Source organism: Periplaneta americana, chromosome 4 (assembly GCF_040183065.1).
Source record: "Periplaneta americana isolate PAMFEO1 chromosome 4, P.americana_PAMFEO1_priV1, whole genome shotgun sequence".
NCBI lineage: Eukaryota > Metazoa > Arthropoda > Insecta > Blattodea > Blattidae > Periplaneta > Periplaneta americana.
In genome coordinates this window covers 155,009,123-155,034,067 of record NC_091120.1, presented here as the reverse complement: position 1 = coordinate 155,034,067, position 24,945 = coordinate 155,009,123, and the positions used below count along the sequence as shown (strand labels likewise).

Here is a 24,945-nt window from a genome sequence, read left to right as displayed (position 1 = left end):
ATTGACGAATCCTCTTGTATATTTTTAGTAGCTTATTTTACGACGCTTATTTTTATTTTTTTTTATTTTTATTTAAATTCAAATATACAGAATAAAGAAATATAATTACAAAACAAACAAAGAGAAATACAAATAAAATAATACAAGCAATATAAAAAGAAGATACAGTAGTATTAACAAAATTTGACACCGAATGAGCAGCGCTCGTGCTCGGTCGCAGTTCAGGTATAATATTAAAATAAAAAATAATAATAATAATATAAATAAATAAGTAAAATAAAATAGGAACTAAAATATAATTACAGCGGCAATGTAATTATATAATAGGATAATTTCGGGGGAGATAGCATGCGGGTGCGACGACCAACCGCTCTTATTTTTATTCTAATCATCTGTTTCGAATGAAAATCGGTTTGCCGCCAGATGTTAATTAAACGAAGTGATTTGTTGCACCTGCGAAAACGTAAGATTATTTCCGTGTTTTGTAGCCGTTCGTGAGTCTGTGAGCAAGCAATAATTTATCATCATCTTCGGTTATTTAGCGTCTGAATGAGATGAAGGTGATAATGCCGGTGAAATGAATCCGGGGTCCAGCACCGAAAGTTACCCAGCATTTGCTCAATTGGGTTGAGGGAAGACCCCGGAAAAAACCTCAACGAGGTAACTTTCCCCAACCGGGTATCGAACCCGGGCCATATGGTTTCGCGGCCAGACGCGCTGACCGTTACTCCACAGGTGTGTATGTATTCCCTGTGATGTCTGCTGTTGCAGTGTCTTTCTAATTGTCATTTTTTTCGTAGCTCTTAACGTCACTTTACATATATTACGCGTAATAATTTCTCATTCACTGCTGAAGATAATACTTCCGAACTGGTGTACAAGCATTCACTTTTTTCACTTTGTACACATTTTTCCTTAGGCATTCTGACAGTTTATAAATAACACACCAATAGCACACGCTTGTTCCTAACTGCTCTGCCCACTACTATGCGTAGTTCACCGGATACCTCGTATTCCCAAATAATAACTTCGCATTTGCTTTCACTATTAGTAGCATACGCCACCTGTTTGCGAAGCGGAACGTAATGTTCCTACTACATTCTGTATCATTCTTTACCCACTGTCTGCACCTAGGAACACTGACGAGACATTCTGGTCTCTGCATCAGTAACATGAAGCCACGGAACTTGGTCACTCTGATCCGCCCTCTGGTTATAATACTTCTTGCGTAAAATGTTTTATAAAAAAATAGGTTTATTTCAATGGCCAATATCTCGAAACAGGTTTTTGGAGCTTGGTCTCTTATTGCGTAACTCTGTCCAATTAACATTACACTGGGTAAATAATTGTCATTAAAATTAGCCCTTGAGTCAGACAAATATCAGTACATTTATTTTGTTACGGAAGAATGCATTACAATCAGTTAATGCTACAGAAACATTGTCATTAGTCAATATTCAAGAAGACTACTGTTACAATTAGATGGAAACACTCTGTATATAAGAGCTAAACAGATGGATAAATTGTACTTTGACTTGTTTACTCTGATGTTGATAGCATGATTTGTTACTGTGATGGACTGGTATTCGAATATCAAACAATTCGTGCGTGAGTCGACAGTTAGGCCGGCAGCAGGCAGATCTGGCGATGACAGTTCTGTATTGTAACATTCATGCTCGCTTTAACAGAATAATCGCACAAGTTGGGTGTTGCCACTCAGCAAACACTGCCGAATCCTTGCTCGAGCACCTAACCACAGCTTTGCCATACTATTGTCCGCGAAGAAGTGAGAAACGACTGACGAAAACGATCTTTTTCTTCTGTCATTTCCAGCTAGTGGATGTTTACAGAAGGGGCTGGTTTTGAACTTCAGAAAGATGCTATGAATTTGCGTGTGGACCGCCTGTGAAGTATATTTTTTCTCAAAATTTGGAGTTTTGTTTTCATAAACAGCACGGCTTGTGCCTTAAGACCTGTTCCGTCTCCATAATTCGCGGGTTCAGAATGACAAGGTTCTATCTGACACTTTTAGAAAAACTGAGATTTTTATTGCATTGAATTCTGCTACTTCACAGCTATCTACCACATAAATTATAAGCTGATATATCAATTATTTTGCGTGATAAAGTTACTTTGAAAAGGTTCTATCTGCATTGATGTTATTAACAACCAAACTTTTAAAATGCTCTCCTGTAAAATCTACTAAACACTAGATAGAACCTTGTCATTCTGAACCCTCAATATGTAGATTAAAAATATTTCCATTTAAAGTTGATCACACTATTTCTTCTTAGGTCGACCGATGTCTCTTCTAATTCCTAGTTTATACCCATCTATTATTTGAGGGATGGGATTTTATTCCATTCTAAAAATATACTAATGCCATCTATTTATAAATTCATATATTAGAGTTGTTATACGTGTTACATTAATTTGTTCGGTCAGCGCGTCTGGCTGCGAAACCAGGTGGCCAGGGTTCGAATCCTGGTCGGGGCAAGTTACCTGGTTGAGGTTTTTTTCCGGGGGTTTCCCTCAACCCAATACGAGCAAATGCTGGGTAACTTTCGGTGCTGGACCCCGGACTCATTTCACCAGCATTATCACCTTCATATCATTCAGACACTAAATAACCTAGATGTTGATACAGCGTCGTAAAATAACCCAATAAAATAAAAATAAATACATTAAGTTGTTCGCGGATTTCTGTATTTCTTTTATGATGGATTAACCTATAACCTACGTTCTGGGCACAGTCCTAAATGCAAAAAACTCGCAATGTTCTTTGATTATTTTCTTGAAGTTTATATTGATGAGGGCAGCCAGTTATCCCCTACGGTCTGGGCACAGTCCTAACTCGCAATGTTTTTTTGCTTACGTTCTTGAAGTTTATATTGATGAGGGCAGCCAGTTATCCCCTACGCTCTGGGCACAGTCCTAACTCACAATGTTTTTTTGCTTACGTTCTTCAAGTTTATATTGATGAGGGCAGCCAGTTATCCCCTACGCTCTGGGCACAGTCCTAACTCACAATGTTTTTTTGCTTACGTTCTTCAAGTTTATATTGATGAGGGCAGCCAGTTATCCCCTACGCTCTGGGCACAGTCCTAACTCGCAATGTTTTTTTGCTTACGTTCTTGAAGTTTATATTAATGAGGGCAGCCAGTTATCCCCTACGCTCTGGGCACAGTCCTAACTCGTAATGTTTTTTGCTTACGTTCTTGAAGTTTATATTGATGAGGGCAGCCAGTTATCCCCTACGCTCTGGGCATAGTCCTAACTCGTAATGTTTTTGCTTGCGTTCTTGAAGTTTTTATTGATGAGGGCAGCCAGTTTCCCCCTACGCTCTGGGCACAGTCCTAAAAAAGAAAAACCTCGCAATTTTTTGTATTACTTTCTTGAAGTTTATATTGATGAGAATAGTCAGTGTTCCCCTACCAGAGTGCTGCATTGGAGTTAAATCGCTCGCTTGAACTAGGTCGAATGTCGCACTCTCGAGTGAGATAAGATCGGTCGTGATACGCTCGTAATAAATAGAAGCACAGTACAAGATCATCTCACCGACATGTCTTATCTTGTATGGAAGGCGACAGATAAGATACACATGTTTTGCTCACACGGTAAAAATAAGGCTTTATTTTCTGCGTTTATGACAAACGTTTAATGGAACGTACCAAAACAGTAACATGAAGTTACAAATAAAATAGTATGAAAAACTTCGATATCCAGTTATTATTGCTAATTAATAATAATTATTCAATATTTGATTTACCACATATATAATATGATCGGTCCATACATAGTGTTCCGCCTATATGCTGTGACAATGTAGAAACGTTTTAAAAATATTATTGATATAGCAGTAGATTAATAACAATATTAGTACAGAGATAACGTCACAGAAAATATAATAAAACTAATAATCATCCTGCACAACTGTTACAGACGAAAAATATTGATACACTAATTTTTAGAGATTATTATTATTATTATTATTATTATTATTATTATTATTATTATTATTATTATTATTATTATTATTATTATTATTAGAAAACTTGATACGGTTCTTGCATTATCGTGATTGTGTTCTCCGTTTATAATAATTACATTTACATCCAATAACATCTATCAGATGTGGCAGAAACAAAATCATTCCTGTGTGGGGGTGGGGGGGAAACATTTACCTACAACATTTATATTACATTTTAAAGCAAGTTTTGTAGTTGTACTATGGAGAGGTTAGTTAAACACTGCAAAGTTTTGAAATGAAAAACATCTATGATGTTACTACACAATTCATCACTGTAACAAGAACGAATGTCTAACGCTCGACTTACACAGTTCGAGGATTTATCGCTCGCGACAATTTTACTCATCATGCATGTGCGCTACCTATCGGATTATGCTGTGAACTATTTGGCGCTCGAGCGAAAACGTCCGATGCAGACCTCTGTCCCCTACGTTCTGGGCACAGTCCTAAATGCAAAAAACTCGCAATGTTTTTTGATTACGTTCTTGAAGTTTATATGATGAGGACAGCCAGTTTCCCCCTACGCTCTGGGCATAGTCTCCAATGGCACACACTCCTAGAACAACCACCTCTTTGGACGGCACAAGGCTCTCTTCCCATTTGGATGGTAATGAAGCATAAATTTTGATATTCTATGTGAGTGCATACGTTATACGCGATTTTTACATTTGAACATCTTTATCGAGGCAGAAATCTTCTATCAGAATGATAAATCCGTCATATTCTTACAGACTCTCTTAAAATATGGCACAGTGCAGCATTTTGCCGTTATATTCTGCATTGCTCATAGGGATTGCTATGAGTTGTAAACAAATGGTAGCGCTATAGCAGGGAAAATTGGAATCTATGAGAAACTCTCCACTACAGAGTCTATTAGGACTGACAGAGGCTTGATCTCGGGTCTGCATTCTGTTAACGGCGTTCCATAGCCGTAACCCAGTGGTTGCCAAACACCACGAAATTGTGACGTAATAGAAATGCAACCTGCACACCACTATCGCAGGGAGAAGGGTGAAGTAGGTATCTCGTCAGGTAATGCAGTGAATACCAGTGCAGAGACGGACTGTGACCAAAAAACGAAAGCAATGTAATATTCTTCTACTTATTAACTATACACACTTTTTTCCATGTTAATTTTTATCCCCCTATTAATTATTTTTGTATTATTAATAAAATAACATAAATTTATTTTCTTATTTAACATAGAAAGAGCGTGTACTTTACATCAGCAGATATTTGAAATTAGAAAAACGTACCAGGCTGGTCACGAAGTTGTAAATTACACTACATACTTCAAAAAAAAAAGTTGAAGTATTTTACTACGATTAAGACATAGAAGCCGATATTTTTTATTGTTCATTTATTAATGAAATATTGAAATTACACTCATACGTATAAAAAAACGTGGAAGTATTTTACACCGATTAAAACATAGAAGCTAATACTTTTTATTGTTTATTTATTAATGAAATATACAAATTACACTACATACGTCGAAAAAAACGTCGAAGTATTTCACCCCGATTAAGACATAGAAGCCGTTACTTTTTATTGTTCATTTATTATTCAAGTTACAGGTAAGGGTGTGGTAGTCTTCATACCAAGAAAAATAATGACAACGTACATTGTTCTTTTATACTTCATTTAAAATTTTACAACAAATTAAGTAATCTCATATTTTTGCCATCTGCACAAAATAAATACTTTTCCTTCCATGCTCCTTAAAATTAAGTTTTTACTTACTATCTGTTTTCGAAAAGACATCGAAACATACTATCCTACACACTTGTAACATTACATGCGTACATCCGCTGCTGATAAATGTCTTTACTTATATCGAAATTAAGGCTGTAAACAGAGGGTGGGGATATGATGTCATGGTTACGCTTGAGTGGAGGCAGGGGCATGTGTCGCGACACAGCTTTTGGCGATCACTGCCGTAACTTATTGCATGATGAAGTGGCGACGCTGTGCAGGGAGGTGGAGCTCACCTCGAACCAGGTACCGCTCCTCCACACATTACAAGACTCATGAATACGAGATGAAGTTAGTGGGAGCGCACACAGCAATAAAAATCCGCAGGAACCCATTACCGCACAGACAGACGTGTAATCCACGCTCTGTGTGAATCTTATATTCCGCAGCGGCGATGATGTATGATACATGTCTGCACGTCTTAAACCCCTTCCTCCGCTGTGCCACGTTGGCTCGGGGACTGCGACTTTCTTGCCGATCTAAGCCGAGAGCCCATTTCACTTCGAAAATAGAATTTACAGCACGCTGCCTCCCAATACAGCGCAAAGGATGGGATATTTATTCCATTAGAATGGGGAGGAGAGAAGGGTAAAGGAGAGAATTGATATGGTAAATCCAGATTATGTACAAGCGCATTCAGGTCTACCAACTTAAGACGAAGAATCTCCCTCACATAAAAGCAGTTCAATTAGATGAAAAGAGACAAGCAAATATTCTACTTTCTTATATAAGAAACAATTTTCAGGTATATGAACCGATCATGATTTTTTTATATGTGAAATTGTCATATATAAAGACATACCCAGATATTGTTTTATTTCAAATTAATACAGGGACATAATTTTATTTTTACTTCAATTTTTATTGTACCTGAGTTTTTTAATGTACTTCACTCCCACCCCTTTTACTAATGAAGTTCAACCGTCCTCCACACAGATCCAAGACCGCATATACAGTCATAGTAGCCTTACGATCATAGTAAACAGTACGTTCCAAAAATATGTTCGCGTTTTCCAGTGACGAAAGAGATTACAAAATTGTACCATTTTCTCACAGGTACTGTCGTCCATTTACCTACGTCGCATTCCGGTTTTCCCCACCTGCTTCTATTCGCCTCTCTGTAAAGGCTAGTGGCTAGGCTGTCTTACCTCTTTTCTGAGAACATTAATTTCTGTTAGGAATTGAACGTCTACGTAATATTATATCCATACAACTATTTAAAATAAGTAAAAGGGCCTCGTTAAGTAATTAACTGTCACATGATTTCCCCCCTTCTAACGACCCTGCGACATAACCACTTTGACGGACAGTAGATAGCATGTCTGAATAATTTTATTTTTTCTAGTCTAGCAGAAGTGAAGACTGAATTTACAGTATGAAAGGTACTCTTTTATAGAGTAGATACAGAATTATTTCAACATGAATTACTAGTACGAAGGACAAAACTGGTAATTGGACACATCAGAACTGAAGTCTGTATCGAAATGAACGGCCACCATTTTGACAAATGTGTTTAAATATCCATATTATGATTATTTTTTCAATTTAACTTCATTCTCTACAGTGTACGCTAATGTGCTGTAGACAGTATAATATACACTGCATCATGAATACGTCCGCATGGACAGCTCAGTTCGTGAGTAAAAACACTCATTGTTAATACTGTACTGTATTTTGATTAAACAAAAACCTAATGAAAATTATCAAACTCAAAAGCGTATTTCCTAGTTTACGAAACTGGATGAACTACTTTTCTTCCCTCCTATACCTAGTAAAGTGATTTGTTTGTATATTACGCCAGTATCATCGAACTTCATTCGTGGAAGGGAGTAGCAAACGGTGTTTCCGGTTGTCAATCGTTGATGCAAAAGTATAGCCAGGTTAATATTAGAAATGTTAGTAAAAATAAAATGATGTCTCTGTATTATATTATAGGCCTATTAACTGTATTATATTCATGGAACTAGTTGAGACTGTAGAAAGAGTATTCGGACCTTACATATTGCAGAAGAGCAGAGAATGAAAACTATTCGTCTCTTTCCTTCTCATGAATTTCACCATAAGCGCTATCCTTTTCTAATCAAACGAGGTTGCCATATTTTCGTAAAATATATAGTAATCGATAAACACACATGAATATATGGTTATGTACAGAATTTGAAGCTGCATGTGATGGCGTGAATGAAAAATGTCTTACATAACAATTAAGGGTTAAAATGTCAATATAATAAAAATTTACCCCACATGAAAATTTTTTGGTGCACAAAACATAACACTTCTTAAATCCTATATTAAGTACGTTTGAAACTTTTTCTTTTTACTCTTGGTAAAGAAACATTCACTCTCCAGGTACGTAAGTTTAAATCTGCATTTGAATGATAAGAAAATGCACAATGTCTCTTTCTTTTCAGTCATAGTCATAAAGTTTTACACGAAAACATGAAAAATGCAGCCAGCGGAAAACTTTTGTGGTATTGACTGGTACAAGGGATCAAAGCGGGAGAAATGTTCTTCGAAGATCGAAGTTATTTTTAAAACAAACTCCAAGTCCCTAGCTCATTTAGTTCTAGGATGATTTCGGAAGGAGTGGGTATCTGTTCTGTTTCGTTCTGACGCGCCGCGTTAGCTCAAAGTTACAGCTATCGTACAACATACACACATTCGGTAATCACGGAGTTACACATTTTACTCTTGAGACGGTCACGTGCATTGACGAACATTAGTAACTTTTATAGTGTAATATATCCAATTATATACAAGTGAGGAGAGTAATTTTGTGTGTGTGTATGCGCGTGTACTTGCGCTTGGACTTTCTTAAAATAAAACTTGTGCAAAATAAAATAAGATATAGGGCCATAAGATATCAGAGTGTAAAATGGATTCTCAAATTAAGAAGAAACGTTCCATAGGTAAGCTTAGGGGAAGAAACGCAGCATTGTTATGAACGTCCTGGACTATTTTTTTTAAGACAATGAATATGAGTAGCAGAAACTGCTAAAGCGACAGGTTATTGTGAGTGAACAATATATGTTATAAGAAAGGGACTAAAACAGAGCCCTTTGCGAACGCTCTCCAAGAAAAAAAAGGAAGGACAACAGAAAATCACGAGAAAAATTAAATATGATGCTATTGTGCAGATTGGAGTACTACGCGACCAAGGCGGGAACCGTTTTGTTTGGTGACGCCGTGTTGTAACGTCCGCATCAGATGCAAAATGAAGCACATGCTGAACTGCGTTCTTGTTTCATTATTATTAACACGCTTTATATGTTATATGTTCGTATATATAGTTAACTTTATTGTTTAGTTTTATTTTATCATATTTACACACATAGGAATCTATTCAGAAAACACACCAAAACATCGGTGTTATTCTTTATTGGGTTATTTTACGACGTTGTATCAACATCTAGGTTATTTAGCGTCTGAATTAAATAAAGGTGATAATGCCGATGAAATGAGTCCGGGGTCCAGCACCGAAAGTTACCCAGCATTTGCTCGTATTGGGTTGAGGGGAAAACCCCGGAAAAAACCTCAATCAGGTAACTTGCCCCGACCGGGATTCGAACCCGGGCCACTTGGTTTCGCGGCCAGACGCGCTGACCGTTACTCCACAGGTGTGGACTATCGGTGTTCGTAAAGTAGGGAACATGAATCGAAAGTAACGTAAACTAAAGTAAGTACTGTATTTTATACAATATTGCATTTGACATACATTTCTTACCTCAGCATTTTAAAGTGGCCGGACTCCGGACATCATATATGAGGAAAGCACCTGGTATATAACCATCACTACCACCAGCATGGGCTACTATAAGTCGTTGACTTGCATTGCTATTTGTATAAACTCCTGACACGTTTACGTCTTGCCAACATTTGTGGACAGTGTAATGAGTATAGAACCATATTTCGTCCAGGTAAATAACGGGCTACTATACCAGAGCGTTCTATTAGATATTTCCTTTTATCTTTACATTTTTTAATGGATAGTATGAGTTTTCGTAAAGTTTCCTTGCATCCTTTAAAATCTATCTCTCTCTTACAAAATTTATGCAACTTTCCTGATGTTGAAAGCTCTTTGTAGAGACTATAATATTTATGACCTTCTCTTCGTATGAATACATTTGTCCATGTCGTCTAATTCAACCTTATTTGCAGGAGGTCGTCTAACTTCGTTTGGTGTCAATATCTGTAAACCCTTGTCCTTTCTAATCCTACTAATTGTTTCCTTATTTAACTTCACAATAGCTGCAGCACACTCTGTTGTCTTTGATAGAGGTAGGAATAAACCCGTTGTCTTTTCTTCATCACAAAACTTTATGGCATTATAAATAATGCTCCGCGCTTGGCTACGAAACACACGTCTCCCTACATGCGGGATAGCGACCAGATTGAAACTCTAGGCATTGGATGTGACGACACTCCAGCAGTAAACATACGCAGCGAGCACGGAGTTCCTCATTCTGCCACGACGGATCCCGTCTTGGTCGCGTAGTACGTCGAGTGGTTCATTCTCTTTTATTTGCAAACATACCTCCGACACTGAACGTAATTCTTGACAAGGGTAAGTGAAGACGGTTATTTGCAACAATTTTCCAGAACGACGCTGTATCATTTGTTGCATGACATAGGCTTCCGGTACCTAAGAAGAGTTAATAAAGCTGCTTTCATCGAAACCAATAAAATTATTACTTGGAGGCACAGATACTTACGGGAGATAAAACGTTTAAGGGCACAAAATTTTATTTTATTTATTGGGTTATTTTACGACGCTGTATCAACATCTAGGTTATTTAGCGTCTGAATGATATGAAGGTGATAATGCCGGTGAAATGAGTCCGGGTTCCAACACCGAAAGTTACCCAGCATTTGCTCATATCGGGTTGAGAGAAAACCCCGGAAAAACCTCAACCAGATAACTTTGCCCCGACCGAGATTCGAACCCGGGCCACCTGGTTTCACGGCCAGACGCGCTGACCGTTACTCCACAGGTGTGGACGGCACAAAATAAACCTATAATTTATACAGATGAATCTTGGGTAAATGTCAGTTTGGATTTAACTTCAATTGTTAGATATTTAATGTGTAGTTGTGACGTTCCGCTTAATCCACTCTTGTGCGCACTCTTCTGCAGATGACGTCGCAACAACGCACTCCATAAGCGTTGTACTGCAATTTAAGGTCCGAATACTCTATAGCTGTATCAATATCACAGGGAATGAAGTCGCCCGAATGAGTAATCTGTAATGCACGTGCATAATCAATCTAAAATCACGTGCACAGGGCCACCATAACGTGAACTATCACATCACGAGTAAGATGGTCATGAGTAAGATAGCACACGTCACAAAATTATAAGACATCATCTATACACACTATTGGCTATTAATGACCGCACTGTTCAAAGTACATCTGCACCTAATTGGTTGCTAATGATCTCATGGGGAGGTAATGACCATATGGTTCTGCATCTAATTAGCTGCTGATGAACTCATAGGGTGGAGTTTATCATATCCTCGGGTAATATAATCATGAAATTCATTCCCTGGAGCATCTTTTGCTACTGGGAGCTCTATAGTTCATTTTAGTAGTTGTATTCTGTATATACAGGGACATCATTTTATTTTTACTAAAATGTTTAATATTAACCTGACTATACCTTTGAATTAACGGTTGAGAACCGGAAACACCGTTTGCTACCCGCTTTCACAACTGGAGTTCGATGATACTGGCGTAAAATACAAACAAATCACTTTACTAGGTATAGGAGGGAAGAAAAGTAGTTCATCCATTTACGTAAACTGGAAATATCGCGATTTTGAGTTTCATAATTTTCATTAGGTTTTAGTTTAATCAGAGTACAGTACAGTATTAACAATAAGTGTTTTTACTCACGAATTGAGCTATCCATTCGGACGTATTCATTATGCAGTGTATATTATACTGACTACAGCACATTAGCGTACAATATAGAGAATGAAGTTAAATTGAAAAAAAAATCATAATATGGATATTTAAACACATTTTTGAAAATAGTGGCCGTTCATTTCGATACAGGCTTCAGTTCTTTTGTGCATATTATCGTACTATAGACTATTGTACCTAATTCCAATTACTGTATCAGTTTCGACCTTCGTACTAGTAACTCATGTTGAAATAATTCTGTACCTACTCTACAAAAGAGTACCGTACGTACTGTAAATTCAATTTTCACTTCTGCCCGACCAGCACAGATAAAGTACTCAGACTTGCTAGCTAATGTCCGTCCAAGTGATTTTGTCGCAGGATCGTAGAAAGGGAGGAAATCACGTGACAGTTAATTACTTAACGAGGCCCTTTTATTTAAGTTATTTTAAACAGTTGTATAATATTACGTAGACATGCAATTCCTAACAGAAATTAATGATTTCAGAAAAAAGCTGAGACAACCCAGCCACTAGCCTTTACAGAGGGGCGAGGAGAAGCAGGTGGGGAAAATCGGGATGCGAGGTAGACAAACGGACGACAGTGCCTATGCGAAAATATTATTCAATATTGAAAGATCTTTCGTCAATGAAAAACGCGAACATATTTCTGGAACGTACTATACCCACTAACTCAGTACTGTTTACTATATGCAGCCTTGCTTCTGTGTGGAGGACAGTTGGAACTTCATTAGTAGAAGGGGTGGGAGTGAAGTATATTAAAAAACTCAGGTACAATAAAAACTGAAGTAAAATAAAATGATGTCCCTGTATTATAATAAATATACTCTACAATTTCTTCGAGTCATCATTTCGGGACTTGGGTTCCGAACGAACCCGAACATTTACAGTTTGTGACTACACCACAAAATAAATAGATGCAAAGTACAGTATTTACGTTATTATTATACTAAGAATGGAGAGAATGAATGTATTTTCACAATGCAAGAAAGTATATATTTCGAAATTCTGACGTTAAACACGTTTTAAGAACTTCTGATACAAAAAAAAAATATTTTTGCTATTTCGTTTGCCTGTCTGTGTACAGAGAGCTTTTCAGTACTATTGACAGCATTTGGTTACATGAAGTATCTACGAGTTAATTTACAAGGAAGAGGAGTATTTGAAATATATTAATTTCGCTAAAAAGACGACAGAAGTTTCACAGAATCCTGAGGATTACATGAGTATGTCTTTGTTTCATTGTCTTGTATTTTATCATTTTTGTTTTCTTGTTTTGTGGGTTTCCTCCGAATACTCCGATTCCCCTGTGGCGTCTCAACAATTTTCCACCAATACCACCATCACAACAATCACCATCATTATTCATTACTAGTGTAATGCAGTGGTTCCCAGCCTTTTATGACTGACGACACACTTTACTGAATGACCACGATATCGCGACATTGTTTTATTAACAACAATAATCTATACTAATAATAAATCTGTAAACGAAATTTTTCTAGTAATTTTCGATTTTCCAAAAATAATTGGTGTCAACATGTATAATTAATCATCCTGAAACCAAAAATCGCTTTTTTTTACATTTTTGTCTGTCTGTCTGTCTGGGTGTTTGTTACCTTCTCACGCGATAATGGCTGAACCGTTTTATATTAAAATTGGAATATAAATTAAGTTCGTTGTAACTTAGATTATAGGCTATATGGCAGTCGAAATACTTGATTTAAAAGAGGGGTTATACGGGGGCATTAATTAAATAAATCGAAATATCTCACTTATTATTGATTTTTGTGAAAAATATTACATAACAAAAGTTTCTTTAAAAACGATTTCCGATAAGTTTTATTCTATGCAAAATTTTGATAGGACTGATATTACTGTGATGTACCGAAGTACATATTTCCGTGCAGGAATTCTGCATTACCATAAGGCGAAATATATCTGTTTTATATCGTGGCCAGGCAGATTAATATACGAGGAATAAAGATAAAACAAATGACTATGCATTTATTTAAGGCGGCCTGGGAGTCCTTGGACAACAATCGGATTAATATACGGCTAATATGATATTATGTGTTTATGATATACTAAATATTATTATATTATAAAGAGAGAGTATTTGTGTGTTTGTAAGAGGCAATCTCAGGAAACTATTTAATATATTTAAATAATTCTTTCATCATTGGAAAGTGTAGTTCCTTTAGATGGACGTAGGCTTTATGTCATTACAGAAGCTCGTGAATTAATCGAGGACTGAACACAAATGTATATAAAGTAGGACTAAACAGAACCTTACGCATAGAAAACTTTATATATTGTCGAAACTAATAATTATATGTACTCCAGGGACCTCGGTTCCCGGGATCGATACCCGGCCCTGAAACAATTTTTCCCTTGTAATTATTCAAATCTGCTTTACAGGAAGCTTTACCTGAAAAACCAGATTTGCATAATATATACGTCACTGTGTACGTTAACAGAAAACCACAATTCCAAGTCACATAGAGACTGTGTGCACTCGATGTGGGTCTCTGGCGTTTCGTCAGCCCACGCGAGTTGTGTGGATATAAAGGGAGGAGTTGAACGGTGTCGGGTGGAGTTCCTGAGTAGCTCAGTTGGCAGAGGACTGGTACGTTCAACCAGAGGTCCCAGGATCGATACCCGGCCCCGGAACAATTTTTCCCTTGTAATTATTCAAATCTGCTTTACAGGAAGCTTTACCTGAAAAACCAGATTTACATATATGTACTCCAGTTAAATTTAATGGTATTTGAAGGTACCGTACTGAAATTTGATGTCTGATTTGCGTTGCGTTTTTTATGAAAGAATGAAAGTCAGAAATGGAATAATTTTACAAATGAATGGGTTATTTATGAAAGGGCCTAAGTCTTGATTACCAAATTGTTTGCAACTTAAGAAAAACTGCTTACAGAACGAAATTTTGAAATTAAGGCTGAACTAAAAATTGTATCATAAATTCTACTAAGCATTAGAGTGTGAAACCTAGTCCTCTTCATATCTAAATCAATATATCCACACCCAAAGAGCAGTATTACATTACAAACTCATTTTCACAAAATTAGCGACTTAGGCCCTTTCATAAATAACCCATTCAAATATACACGCGGCACATATTAAGTATTAATTATTCAGTAACATAACAGTACATATTGCTTAATTACGTATTTGGGTGAGCTAGGGTAATGTATAGGAGGTAACAGTTCTAGAAAGTGCACAATACTCCATATTGAATAATTAACAAACCAACATCTTTAGCATGACTTGTGGTTTGTAGGCCATCTCAAACCCCAAACTCCACCCCTCTGAGCGCGAGATCTTATATACTCGGCCAGTTATTGCCGAATGTTACAATAAAAACAATTAACAACATAGGTATTTCAGTCATAACGTCATACAGTAACATATGAAATTATGAATTAATTACATAATTGAAATAGGCTATTTATTTATAACAAGTGCAGCGAAGCGCTCGGGTATGGCTAGTATAATAATAAGTATAACAACTTCTATATACTGTAGTGTCGGACATCCAGTGTTGTAAATAGGTCGATGTTCACACGCAATCGAAATTTCTAAAAAAGAAAACAAGTTGCAACTTGAGTGGCATTAGAAAAAATAAAGATATGTGTAAAAAATCCCAACCTATCTATGCTGGATGTCCGATAAAAGATTATTGTTTTTGAAAACTCACCTATTTCAATTACCGTTGAGTCTGCATTTTATGGTTGACAGGCCAAGACGTGAATCATCAAGATGCAGCAGTCTGTTCCTTTGTTTAGATTTCACTATATGGTAGCAAATGCTGATTCCCTCAAGTATGACGTTGAAAACAGCAGTTCCAAACGTATTTTTAGTTTATTTGAGACCATCGACTGATTTGACAAAACATTTCCGCATAAAAGACACTCAGGAGTTTGTTTATATTCATCTCCAAGCCACGTAAAACCATATTGCAAATATTCATCACAATATTTACTAAACGCGGTGCGTTTTTGTGAACCATGAGAGGAATTTTCGCTCACATTATTTACGAATTAAAAATTTGTTCATGATAAAATCTAAATAAAGCACTTTTGATAAAATAGTCGCACTACCACCTCTCACACGTAAGTTATTGAAACTGACCAATATGTTCTGACGATTCTAAACTCTGTTTATTACTAAGTGGGAAGAATAAACGAATTACTAAGCATTGTTGCAGGTGTTCACTTTCATTCGAATTATCGCCAGGCAGAAAAATTAATCTGAGCATTGTTGCAGGTGTTCACGTTTCATTGGAGAAGTCTGTCTCAAAATAAAATATACCATATCAAAGACTGCGTTGTAAATAAAAAATGCGTTGTAAAGACATTTTCTGGATGGCATAAAATTTAGTTTGTGCGAGATCGTGCCTATTTGCTTGCTTTCCGCACAAAACCAATACGCGGTAAGTGTGAAATACCACATTCAGTATTCCCAACGTAACACACATAACAATTTGCCTCTTCTTACCGCTTAAGCGCCATATTCATTTTACTGCTTTAGGCTTTTAACATATTATTTTAGAGACATTTAACATAGTAATAATTATAAATTGGAAACTTACCACTGCAATTTTACCTAAATTGCACTGTTAATTATTGTTTTTAAATATTTGCAAAAATTAAGTAAACTCTACAACACCACAAAAGTTACTGCATTTGTAATGCAAGTAACATTAAGGAAGCCGTGAAAAAATCAACAAGATTCCAGATGCCGATGTTATTACTGCAATATGTTATATAAATAATATTGTTAAAATATTAAAATGAAAAATAAATCATTACATAACCTTACCGTTTGTTTTAAGTTCGCATTTATAGACTGGGGGGGAAAAAAGACAGACGTATATCACGGCCTGCTGGAATATAGGTAGTAAGCACAGCAAACATTTTATAGGAACAATTTGAATATCGATATTTTTGTTTTTAAAATTTGCCGTCATTGAACAGAAACCAAGATGGAGATTTCATTGCAACTAATTAGAAATTCCTCTTTCAGGTATGTAATAAACTATCTTCGCACAAAATAATGTACGATGCACGAGCGGTATGTTTGTTTTCATGTTCTCGGAATTTAAAAAAGCTCAACTACGTTTCGCTTTTTCAATATTTTCCTCGAATATGAAAACATCAACATACCGCTCTTGTAACGCATATTACTATTTCAATTCCATAATTTCGCGACGCACTCCATGGGGCTGTGCGACACAGCGGTTGAGAACCACTGGTGTGATGTACATACATACAGTACACCGCCTGACGAACTAAGAGTAAACACATCTCAGTACTAGTTAGTAGCGACATCTACAGGGACATCATTTTATTTTTACTTCAATTTTTATTGTACCTGAGTTTTTGAATGTACTTCACTCCCACCCCTTCTACTAATGAAGTTCAACAGTCCTCCACACAGATCAAAGACCGCATATACAGTCGTAGTAATCTTACTGTCATAGTAAACAGTACGTTCCAAAAATATGTTCACGTTTTCCAATGACGAAAGAACTTTCAATATTGAATCATTTTCGCACAGGTACTGTCGTCCATTTGCCTACGTCGCATTCCGGTTTTCGCCACCAGCTTCTATTCGCCTCTCTTTAAAGGCTAGTGGCTGCGCTGTCTTAGCTCTTTTCTGAGAACATTAATTTCTGTTAGGAATTGGACATCTACGTAATATTATACCCATACAACTGGTTAAAATAACTTAAATAAAAGGGCCTCGTTAAGTAATTAACTGTCACGTGATTTCCCTCCTTTCTACGATCCTGCGACATAACCACTTGGACGGACAGTAGATAGTATGTCTGAGTAATTTTATCTTTTCGGATCGGGCGTGAAGATTGAATTTACAGTATGTATGGTACTCTTTTATAGAGTAGGTACAGAATTATTTCAACATGAGTTACTATAGTCCCGACGCTGTTATTTCCGGCGTGACTCCGCCTCTTTGCTTACGTCTTAGAAAGTGAAGCTCTATAAAGTCTAGGTAGGTAGTATCATTCGCCATTTTTGTTCTTACGTTGCCGAGCTACCATACGAGGAATCTATTTGCCACACCGTTAAACATTATCATGTCGTAGCTTCTATGATAATAAATCAAACGCAATGTAGTTCAGCAAATAAATGAGCGGCAAATAACGTCTTCGTGTGCTTTCTGCGAACGCCAACGAAAGAGCTGAAATGGCGGGCGATTATATTAAGTATTTATCGAGCCTTAAGAAATGAATCAGCGAATCACAAGACGCACACATTTAAATGTAGCCGACCTGCAATGCGATTGGCTGCCGGAAATTAGAGCGACGGGACTATAATACGAAGGACGAAACTGATAATTGGAATTACACACATTAGAACTGAAGCCTGTATCGAAATGAACCCCCACCATTTTGAAAAATGTGTTTAAATATCCATATTATGATTGTTTTTCAATTTAACTTCATTCTATATAGTGTACGCTAATGTGCTGTAGACAGTATAATATACACTGCATAATGAATACGTCCGAATGGATAGCTCAGTTCGTGAGTAAAAACACTCAATGTTAATACTATACTGTATTTTGATTATACAAAAACCTAATGAAAATTATCAAACTCAAAAGCGCAATATTTCCTAGTTTACGTAAATGGATGAACTACTTTTCTTCGCTCCTATATCTAGTAAAGTGATTTGTTTGTACAGGGACATCACTTTATTTTTACTAACATTTTTAACATTAACCTGGCTATACTCGGAAACACTGTTACCCCCCCCCCTTTCCATTACAGGAGTTTGGAGTTGCTAGTGCAATATGTAAACAAATCATTTTACTAGCTATAGGAGGAGAGAAAATTAGTGTATCCATTTATGTTACAGGGAAATATAGTGTTACGATTTTCAGTTTGGTCATTACTTTACAGTATTTTATAAAAAAAAACAGTAGAATAGTAACAATTTTTTTCACAAACTCAAGTCTTCAGACGGTTATATGCATTATGTAATGTCTACTTTATTCAGCATATTAACGGTCAGCGCGTCTGGCCGCGAAACCAGGTGGCCCGGGTTCGAATCCCGGTCGGGGCAAGTTACCTGGTTGAGGTTTTTTCCGGGGTTTTCCCTCAACCAATACGAGCAAATGCTGGGTAACTTTCGGTGCTGGATCCCGGACTCATTTCACCGGCATTATCACCTTCATATCATTCAGACGCTAAATAACCTAGATGTTGATAAAGCGTCGTAAAATAACCCAATAATAAAAAAAAAGAAAATTCAGCATATTACTAACCTAATTTATTCCTGAGAATTTTGTGAGCACTTCCGTAAGAAACCCCAATTTCTACAGATAACTTCTTGACCGACTTATTACGACCACGCTGCATCCTTCCTCTAGCATCTTCTACAGCATCTTCTGTCACCTTTGTTGGCCACCTTACACTTTTCTTCCTTTCTGTACACTCTGTTACTCTAAATTTATCTGCCAGATAAATGAATTTCTACGAAAATATTCCTTAATGATATAATCAGGAAATTGTGAAGAAAAAAAAACTGTTGTTCACATTCGGTTACATTGTAATTCCAGTTTCCATCATCGTCCTTCATACCTACAATTAGTAAAACAAAACTCTTGTTTAAATAATGCTGTTAAGTACCGTACCATATTATAGGGTACCGTACTTTCGGTAACTCTAATCTTCACTTGTGCTCAGTCCACACAGATAAATTCAGTTATCCTACACACCATACTTGTGTGAAAATAAACTTGAATAATATAAGCTTTTTCTTCTATAGAAAATGCAACATATTTCTGAAACACACTGTACTCTGTACTGTTTATTTCACTGCTAGCAACAGCGGCTGTAAGTTTGTGTGACTGACGTTAGCAAGGATATTAGTGAAAGGGGTGGGAGTCAAGTACATTTAGAAACGCAGGTACAATAAAAATTGAAGTAAAAATAAAATGATCTCCCTGTACATGACGCCAGTGTCATCGAACTCCAGAGCAACCTTTAATCCAAAGGTATGGTCAGGTTAATATTACAAATGTTAGTAAAAATAAAATGATGTCCTTGTATAAGATCGCACTCAGTGCATAGAACTGGGAGTCCCAGGTTCGATCCTCGGCGTCGGAGCGAATTTTTCTCCATTAATAACAAATGATAAATTTGACATATTTTCCTCCTAGTACTGCAAAATTAGTCAAGTTCCTCCTATATCATTTAATGACACCCATCTTCTTACGGAAGTGCACTTTATAATACCCGATGGAACTTCTGCAAACAAATTAAACGAAGTCGGTCAATCGGTTAACTGTGGGTGAGGTTGTGAGCCGCCCTTAATTACAAGCAGAAGCGAGCGCGCTAACATTCTGTTAAGAAAGCTAAACAATCGTTACGAGTTTTTTCATTAAAGTTTTAACAAGGCCGGCTCGGAGTTTTAATGCTGTGAGGGCAGGACATTATCTGCACCGGGGTGCGTGATCTGCCCCCTGCAGAATATTAAACAGCTGTGCGGTACAGTCCCTTCCTCTACAATACCATTAAGCTTACTTACATATGGGGTTTTAATTTTTGTTGACATAAAAGGCAGAACAACTTGGATAACCTACCAAAACAGCGCGCGGCTGCGCGAAAGATACAAACGTGTGTTTGATAGCCTATTCGTATTTTAGTGAAATTGCGAGCTAATCTATGGGATGATGAACGTCTACTTTAGTTCAGCGCCATCACAGTAATAGTAATAATTTATTTATTTATTTATTTATTTCGAATATTAATGTGCAAAACAACAGCACAAAGCCAATTACAGTTTAGCACAAAATAAAAAACAAAACAAAGCAGAAGAAATGATTATGAGAATGAATGGCAGAAAATGGCAGTGAGATAAAATACAATCAATATAATGGTCAACATTAATCATTCACCAAATGCAACAAAATAAATGACAATATCTAACAAATAATAAAAGATATTAAATAACAAGTAAGGAATATCATGCATAAGTAAAATCAAATCAGATCTTGGAAATTGGCACTTTTAATACATCTGGCTATTGGAGAAAGGGATTTAAATAATTTAGTGAAGAAAATTCTTTCACCACGAAAACCTTTCACGGGAATTCTAAGGTAGGTGTTATGTATAAAACAATCACAATCAATTACACCATTAATAGCATTATTAAAGAAAGTGTAATCAATATTCTGACGTCTCGAATACAGACTGGTACAGTTAAAATATTTACTAGATAGTTCATAATTTAAAGAAGAGGAGTTGGGTACAAATCTGAACGCACAAAGAGAAATGAATTTTCTTTGGATATTTTCTAGTTTAGCTGAACCAGTAGACGTAATAGAGTTCCACGCAACAGATGCATATTCTAATTTAGACCTTACTAAAACATAATATAATGTAAGTAGTGTATCAGGAGAGGAAAAGGAATAAGTAATAGACCTAATGAGACCAAACATTCTTAGTGAATGATTAAATAAGTGATCAACATGGTCATGAAAGTATAATTTAGAATCAAGATATATACCGAGGTCCTTTATATAATAATAATAATAATAATAATAATAATAATAATAATAATAAAAACAATAATATCTTTTTTCTTTCTATTCGTGGCGCGATAGCCTATGAAGTTCCAAGACCTCGCATCCACATGCCTCAATAGAGATGAACGATTTGCCAACCAGAATGGAGATGTCATGTGGTTAGCACGATGATCCCCCCACCCGTTACAGTTGCCTTTCGTAGCTGGATTTCGCTATCTTCGCTATCTATCGTATCATAGCTTCCCAAGTTCATCACAGTGCTGGGTGAACATCTGTCCCATACACCGGCCGAAATTTCATGAGAAAATTTCTTCCCTCATGAGGATTCGAAGCAGCGCGCATTACTTGCAGCGAGTTCTAGACAAGACCACGACGCCACGGCGCAGAGCCATAATGTATGGTATAGTATTTAAAGAGAATCTGGCGTAGAAAAAGAGTAAGTTTTTGACCGTATTATATTCCCGACATTCTTATTTGCGTGATCGCACGTCATCGTCATCGTCATCGTCATCGTCATCGTCATCATCAATCACAGGGATTAGGCCTATTTGGTCTGTTCCGTCTTCAAAGTTTATGTCGTCTATCCATCTTGTTCTTGGTCTACAAACATTTCTGTGCTCTTGGTTCATAGTTCAGTATTACTTTAGGTAACCGGTCGTCATTCATTCTTCTTACATGTTGGTACAAATTATGTTTTTGTTGTTGTATTTTCTCAGCCAAATTAAAAATATTTAGTTGTAGTATATTTTTGTTCTTTTGATGATCTAAAAGAGTGAGACCAGCAACACTTCGGAGGAATTTCATTTAGCTAGTTTCAATTTTCTTTTTAGTTGCTCGGTTTATAGACCAGTTTTCTGAACCATAGGTTAATAGTGGGACAGCTAACGTTGTATAAAATTTTAGTTGTGTTGAACGTTGTGTTTTATTTTTTAAGGTCCTTCGTATTGTTCCACACATCTGTTGAAATTTACTCATTTTATTTTTAACGTCTTGTTCTTTTAAGTATGATATATTGCAGCCTAAATAGTTAAATGAGGATACCGCACCTGTTCTATGTTTTCATGTTTTAATAGTAATATGCGTTACAAGAGCGGTATGTTGGCGTTTTCATGTTCGAGGAATTTCCGAGAACATGAAAACAAACATACCGCTCGTGTATCGTACATTATTTTGTGCGAAGATCGTTTATTACATACCTGAAAGAGGAATTTCTAATTAGTTGCAATGAAATCTCCATCTTGGTTTCTGCTCAATGACGGCAACTTTGGAAAACAAATATATCTATCTTCAACATTGTTCCTATAAAATGTTTTCTGTGTTTACTATATTCCAGCAGGCCGTGATACACGTCTGTCTTTTTTTTCCCCCAGTCTATGATGAGTCTGGAATCTTGTTGATTTTTCCACGGCTTCCTTAATGTTACTTGTATTACAAATGCAGTAACTTTTGTGGTGTTCTAGAGTTTACTTAATTTTTGCAAATATTTAAAAACAATAATTAACAGTGCAATTTAGGTGAAATTGCAGTGGTAAGTTTCCAATTTATAATTATTACTATATTGAACGTCTTTAAAAATAATATGTTAAAAGCCTAAAGCAATAAAATGGATATGACGCTTAAGCGGTAAGAATTGGGAAATTGTTATGTGTGTTAAGTTGGGAATACTGAATGTGGTATTTCACACTTACCGCGTATTGGTTTTGTGCGGAAAGCAAGCAAATACGCACGATCTCGCACAATACTATTTTAAGTCTTCTGCGATCAACTCCTTCGAAGGGTTGTTTTTGTTTTACGATTAGAAATTTTAAGATTATATTTTTCTATTATTAATTGCAGTTGATAAGCTGCCATCTATGTATAAGTCATCCTCCGATTCTGCCATTAAGATCTGATCGTCAGCAAAAAGTATATGAGCTAATTTTCAAAACGTCTCTTGTTCACTTGATAACGAAAATGAGCTTCCTGTGTTCACGCATTCTTCAAATACAACTCTACATACAACTGTTATGATTTGGCTTCAGAACTCCCTCTAAACCACAAAAATATTTGAAAACCATGTTGGGTCCGATAAGCTGTGTAATAATATTCAAAATGTATTGTTACAACTGTCAAACTTATCAGTATACACAGATGCTATTTGTACATATTTATATTTAAAGAACCATCTTCAGATCAAATAAATAAATCTACAGAGTACTTTATATAATGCAAACAATCAGTGAAGTATGTATTTTTTATTTTATTGGGTTATTTTACGACGCTTTATCAACATCTAGGTTATTTAGCGTCTGAATGAAATGAAAGTGATAACGCCGGTGAAATGAGTCCGGGGTCCAGCACCGAAAGTTACCCAGCATTTGCTCGTATTGGGTTGAGGGAAAACCCCGGAAAAAACCTCAGCCAGGTAACTTGCCCCAACCGGGATTCGAACCCGGGCCACCTGGTTTCGTGGCCAGACGCGCTGACCGTTACATGGGAAGTATGTATAAAGTTAAAAAAGAAACATAATGGATATCAGTAATACATATAAATGTCATTGGTTAAAATAGCTTAAAATAGAATAAAAACACAGAACATTAAAAACTGTAATAAAGGAAATTAGGCTTATCTATATCGTATTTTAATGTACCGAAGTACATATGATATTTCCATGCAGATATTCTGCGTCATCATATGATGAAAGAGTAATGGAACGGAGAAAAATTCTCTCCGGCGCCGGGATTTGAACCCGGGTTTTCAGCTCTACGTGCTGATGCTTTATCCACTAAGCCACACCGGATACAACTCCGACGCCGGTCAGAATCGTCTCAGATTAAGCTCCAACTCTTGGGTTCCCTCAAGTGGCCGCCCTCTGCACTACGTCATAGATGTCTATGAACGCAGGACCGAAGTCCACGCATGTGCAGAGGTGCACTCGATATGAGTGACTAGTTGGCCGGGATCCGACGGAATAAGCGCCGTCTTAATCTGAGACGATTCTAACCGGCGTCGGAGTTGTATCCGGTGTGGCTTAGTGGATAAAGCATCAGCACGCAGAGCTGAAAACCCGGGTTCAAATCCCGGCGCCGGAGAGAATTTTTCTCCGTTCCATTACTCTTTCATCGTTATCTATATAGGGTGAGCTTTAAGTCCACCAACAAACTTGATGGGGTAATTTCTGACTGAAAATGGAGCACAAAAGTTCATATCACCTTGTGTCCGGAAATGCATAATTTCCACGGTAGATGGCACTGACGACATTCTCTCATAACTTGAAGTGTGCGTTTTGTGTGTTGCAGAGAGTGTGAATTAAGCAACGTAGAATCACAGTGGTCCGGTATTCGTTCCAGGAACAAGCCGAGATGGTGTTCGTGTATGGCCAAGCAGGTGAAAACGGTCGAGAGGCAGCACGGATGTACAGTGGAACTCCACAAATAGACGCTCACTCTCGTGTACTTCACGATACAAGGTAAGTCAACGCATCCTGTCCCGCGCTGCACAGGGCTAACCAGTTGAACCAGTGCAGTAGTATGCAGATACTCGTACACGTTGGCAGCAAGGCAGGGAACAAAAAATGTGTACTTATGTTGAAGCAGAAGTTACAAATATTGGAACGGTTAAAAAAGGTGAATCAATCAGAGCCATCCCTCAAGAATCTGACATTTCGATCAGACCAGTGCATAGGAT

At 36.8% G+C, this 24,945-nt stretch overlaps 1 non-coding gene across 1 annotated transcript; it reads left to right on the top strand.

Moving 5' to 3' along the window:
• The first annotated feature begins 24,278 nt into the window (after positions 1 to 24,278).
• TRNAC-GCA (transfer RNA cysteine (anticodon GCA)) lies at positions 24,279 to 24,350 on the top strand. Its single transcript has one exon. It is a non-coding gene; the product is annotated as a tRNA-Cys (tRNA).
• The last annotated feature ends 595 nt before the right edge of the window (positions 24,351 to 24,945 follow it).